This window comes from Drosophila sulfurigaster, chromosome 2L (assembly GCF_023558435.1).
Source record: "Drosophila sulfurigaster albostrigata strain 15112-1811.04 chromosome 2L, ASM2355843v2, whole genome shotgun sequence".
Classification (NCBI taxonomy): domain Eukaryota; kingdom Metazoa; phylum Arthropoda; class Insecta; order Diptera; family Drosophilidae; genus Drosophila; species Drosophila sulfurigaster.
The window spans coordinates 20,491,770-20,497,769 of record NC_084881.1 but is presented as its reverse complement, the minus strand read 5'-3'; positions in this window follow the sequence as shown (position 1 = coordinate 20,497,769).

Genomic DNA, 6,000 nt, shown 5'->3' with positions numbered 1-6,000 from the left:
CCACAAGAGCAGAGTGCCGAGAGCTATTCATTCAGTGGCCAGTGAATGGACTCATAGATACTCGTCTCTGAGTAATGACACAAAAAGGCGCCAGCCTTTTGATGCTCTTCCCGCAAGCCCCGCAAGCAAACAAACAAACACAAGAACAACAACTAAAAAATGACAAAAACTAATGAACTCGCTCTGGACACAGTGGCTACAAAAATGTCCAGTGACAAAATGCCAGCAATATGTATGAGTGTGTGTGTTTGTATGTACATGTGTGTGAATGTGTGTGCTGTGACCCTGTCATAAATATTCTATGTAAATACGGAAAATATGAAATTAAATATAATATCCATGACCACAGCAAACGGGGGCAACAAAATGTCCATGCAAGCTCATTTCAAAAGATATTTTTTATTATAATAGCTCAACATTATGAACATCCAGTTATATAAGGCAACGCCTGATAACACAGCCAGCAACTTTCAAGCATAACATATTCATTTGAAACTATTTCATCATTTAGACTAGGGTAAGACTTCGAATTTGTTACTTTTTTGTTTAGATTGAAAATTCATTACTCATAAATGCGAAGAATACTTTTTATGTTCACATCAATCAAGTACACATTTTGAATAAAAACAAAACAGTGTGGTATTATTCTTAAAATATACCGAAATAAATTACCGCAAATACTAGAATATATCATATTTGTAATCTGTTATACTATTACATTTAAAATATACCATAGATCATAATAGATAAAAGCAAAACAGTACGGGATTATTCTTAAAATATACCGTATCAATATTTTAATGTACTATTTCATTGCAAACTATATCAGATTGTCAGCCAAAACAGCTAAAACCCGATTTATGTAAGCATAATTTTCCATAAAGAAGAATTTTTTAAATAACTTTTTGTCCGATTGTTTTCTTCTCACAACTACTGTAGGTATTATTGTCTGACCGAAATTTACTTCTCAAGCTCAAAATTACGCCTGTTGAAGCAAACTTGATCTGCGTGCTGTCGAAAAAGAGATCTAGGTGTTCATACGGATAGAGGAACATGGCTATATTATCTAAGCTGATGTCGCTGATCAAGAATATATATGTACATTATAGGGTCTGAAATACCATATTCTGTGATGAGGCTTAATTCGATTGCTTAATTCAATGATGAAAATATTGGATTATGTAGTGGACATTAATTGCGATTATTTGGTTAAGACCTTGTTGGCGTTTAGCGAATTCATTAATGGTTAGAAACAAGAATTAAAACAAGCATTCAGCGACGAGGCACTTCAGCATTTGCTGCTTAGTTAAGTGCACTTGGTCAGCCCTCGGGGACTGTTATTATGCTTTATAGTACATTGGATTGCCCTTCATGCTCCAGTTGGTTTACCTCATCCTCGACATCGTTATGATGGCGCTACTTCACTGCGATGCAAACAAAACGAGAGAAGAGCGACGCAAAAAAAACAAAAATAAAAAGAAAACGGTTCACGTTCATTCATGCTCATTATCCTGTAGATTATTCGGTACTTTACTCAGTGCTCAGTGCGAATAATAACGATGATGCCTGGACGGGACGCCAAGGACGCTGTTGAGACAGCAAAAGCGAGGGCTGGCAAACTCTACTCCGCTTTTTGGCTTCTGATTCTCAATCTCATTCTGATGTGAATTCGGGAAATGGGAAAAGCAAAGATTGCAACTTGAGTTGAGTCGTCTCGTGGATGGCTTAATGTTGTTTGGCCTCGTCGTTGTTGCTGTTGTTGTTGTTGTTGTTGTTGATGATGATGCACTTGATATTTGCCGTATGAATGCAACCGATGAGATCTTGTTCGCATTCTCTCTGTCGCCGTCAATAGCATTTAAAGCACATTACGACTTGCCCTTAGTCCATACTCGAATATACTATAGTGTGCTTCTATGTATGGAGTACTATTACGACTTACTGTGGTCCATTCAAGAGTTCCGGGCTTTTGTTGTCGCTAGTTTGACTTTTACTGCACATTGTCGAGTACTTGCTTTTCTTTTCTTTTTTTTGCTCTGTGCAAGCATTTGTGGATTATTTCACATTCATTTTCCCTCCTTCTGAACCCATTCCCTACTTGAAACCCTCATTGGTTAATTTTTGGCCATTTAAATGTTAAATATTTTGAGAATTTATGCAGTTAGCCCGTTTGCTCTTCACCTCGTAAATTCCTATGCTAACGCTAAGCCGAGTGCCATCCATCCCCAAGACAGAGAGAGAAAGCCAGCAGGAAAGAACGAGAAAGTGAGAACGCAGCTAATGGACCTCCTGCCTGTCGCGCTCCGTCGCCAATGCGACGTCAAGCTGTTGTCATCATCGCCGCTAATCCCTCGTTTGAGTGGCAAATGCCGCGCCCGAGCAGCGAGCATCAAGCACCGAGCTGCGAGCTCTGTTGGTCAAATCCCGGCAGCCTGGAGGTAGCAAGTGACATTCAGTGAATGGTGGCCAGAGGAGGCCAGAGACAAGTGCCAAGAGGCGGCATGATGTCCGGCTTAGGTAATGGCAATTTAATAAGCTTCTAAACGTTGGACCCACCGGCTCTCTGTGCGCTTAATGTCCCCCAGCTTCGGCCCCGAAGGCGCCTAAAATCATCCAATTGGTGCTGCATTTACAAGTAAACACACAAACATACCGCATATTCCATTCTGACTGAGAAATTCTCTGCCAAAACGCAAACTGATTGAACTTGATTGATTACTACATCAATTTAATCTCTATTTGAACAAATAGTGAATTTACAAAATTGGGATATTTGTTTTACAAAACAATTGTGATCGAGTGATTGACAGACTGATTGACAGACTGATTGACAGCCAATTGACAGGCTATTGAGGTGCTAATTTTAATAAATCTTTTGTTATATAAAGGAGTGATTGACAGACTGATTGACAGGCAATTGACAGTCGATTGAATAATCAAAACATAATAATTGATTGTAATTGATTGATTTCAATATTGATTGACTAAATGATTGACAAGCTAATCACTGATTAACAACCGAAATTATTTAGAAAGGCAAATAACAATATGACCAAATAGATATATCAATCATATGATTATCGAAATTATGTGCTCAATGATTGATTGATTGATTGCTCTAATACTTAGTAGTTGCACACAAACAAATTAGTAAATTGAACACAGAGTATGTAGGTTGACTGCTGAATTGATTGCTCCATCCGATGACTGATTAACAAATAAACTTACAGCTTCTGTGATTGATTGATACACTTACTGCTTGACAATCAAAGAACTGATAAAGCGACAAAGAGAAGCCAGCTACTTTTTAAATTTAAAGTTACTAAATAATAGACTGATTGATTGAGTGCTTGATTGATTGTTCATATGCTTGTACGATCGAACAAATTGACAAATTAACATAATAAGCTGACCAATTGCTGCATGAATTGATCTATCCACTGACTGATTGACAATCAAAGTACTGATCAAGCCAAAAGCGAAAAGCTGGCGTCTATTTAAATTGGAATTGTGAGAAAAGTTCAGCAAGTGGGATTAGGCGACGGATGACAATTGCAGTAGGTAAAAAACAATGTGCCGACATGCGAAGCGAAGCTCATGCGAAGCGTGCGCCAATAAGGACGAAAAGGACAACTCAGAAAGTCGACAGGCGTAAAATTGACAAACGTTTTTGGGGGCTAAAAAATGCTGGCTGGAATGCAGAGGAAAAGGGGTAAACAATGGCGGCAACAACAACAACAGCAATAAGAACAACAACAACAACAGCAACATCACCATCAACAGCAGGCAACAATGCAAACTCTCAGTGCTGCACGCTGCTTGAGCCTGTTGACAATTGTTAGCGAGACATTGACTGAGTGTCAGAGGACAGCAACAGCAAGGAGTCACAGGAATCAGAGGAGTCGCTCGACTGGACGTTTTAATGACATTCAAAGTGTTAAGTCGAGTGGCCGTTTGGGCTCCCAAACAGAACTTAACTTGACCCATTCCCTGGATATGCAATTCCAGCATCCAACTTTCTTCTGCCTCTCCTCCAGCTGCCGCCCATCTCTCTCTATCTCTCTCACTCTCTCTCTCACTCCCTGTGAGTGATGTCAGAGTGCATTCCTGTTGACTTACTGACACTTTGACACTGCCATCGGACCCATAATGTACTAGTTATTGTTGTTCTCCCACTGCTGCAACTGCTGCAAAATTAGTAGCACAAAGTCAACTTGAACTTCTACCACCCAAGAGCAGCAGCAGCAATCTAGGCAACACAAGCTGCTGTCCATTGTCTTCCACTCAGATCAGAACCGACGACGACTGCGACTGCTCATTATTCAGCTCATTTGCATGCATCTCATTCGGGCTGGCCAGAGAAGCCTAACAGCCTGACAGTCTGCCAGCTAACACACACACAAACTCACATTTGTTATTTTTGTTGGTGGCTTAATGGGAACAGCTTTTGTCGGTCTTATCAGCATTACATTCTGCATTTGACATTCAAAACCCTATCATGATGATGCAATTAACCGATGACGAAAGTCGAATGCTCTTTCTTTCATATTGTAAAAGGCTCACGAGTCAATCTGGTCAGTATTTAAAATTAGTCTAATATTTATTTAAAGGAGTAACCGAAGTAATCAAAATAAATTTATTAATGTATATATATTTTTAAAGAACATTTCTCCAATATTTAACATTGCAACAACTGTTAAAAAAGCAGGATCTAAGCAAATACATTTGATTAGTCTAATATTTATTTATCACTTCGTTTGATTTCTTGGCTTACAATCGTATCTTCCTTGCAATTTTCGAGTATTTAAAGTACCTCGATCTCGATTCATAAAAGCAGACGCTTCTCAGCATGCGTTTCGAACTGTGCATTCTTTGTGCTGTTGTCATGTAATAGCATTTGGCTTAACCAAGTTTTTGAGGGTGAATGCAATTTGGCTAAAATCATGGCCAGCAATTCTTGTCTAAATAGATTTCGAGCCTGCCATTCTGGCTTCTGCTTCTGCTTCTGTCTGGCAAACAAACAATACAGAAATGAAAATGAAGTGCCTGTTGCTGGTTAGTTTTTTGGATTTGAAATCGGATTTGGATGAGAGAGATTCGCATAGACTACTGGTCAAGGTCCAAATCGTCTTTCTCTTTCTGTCTATGTATATCTGTCTCTTCTCGGTTGGTAATTAAATTGTCAAGTTAGCATCTCAACATGCAAAGGAGGCAAACCTGCAGTTCTGCTTGCTACGCATTGTTGACTTTAGATTGAATTAAGCATGGTTAACAATTTGTCATACACAAAAGAGTCTCGGTCAAATCACTTTAATATTTATGAAAACAGTCAACTAAACAATTGTTTTCGATTCAATTATGCAAGTGCAATCAAGTTTCGCACAAATTTATTAGACACATTTTTAATTGAAAAATATCGAAGCTCTTCAACGATAGAAAATTCAAGATGCTAGACTTTCATAAATTACTCAAAAGTGTCCTTCTTAAACTGCGCATAACTCGTTCAAGAAATCCTGCCATGGATTAAAGAAATTTAATCCACTTGAATGACTTTCATTTCCAACTGCGACTGAGCTGAGAACTGTAGCTGATTCGCTGCACTGCATTCAATTGTGCAGTGAATATTTGAAGGACACGCCCTAATGAGCCATTTCAACAACGAGAGGCCGAGAGACTTGAGTCGAGTCGACTAAGCCACATCGAGCTGAGGTCGGTGATGAGGTCTGGGAGTTGTGTGGCACTGGCCTACGCAGCTGAACTTAATTGCATTTAAATTGCCACTCGTGTTATGTTAACAAATAATTAGTTGCCCATTGGGCATGAAAACAGTTTTGCGAGGCGTAACTCGAAGGACGCACCAGACATCCGGCAACACAGACAACGAAGCCCAAGGACATCGAGAGTCTGAACCGCACACTCATTCCTACTCATTTGCATAAAGTCCCAAAAGTGGAAACAGTGGATCTGTTCTAGTTCTGGTAAATGCTTCTTCCCATTTGC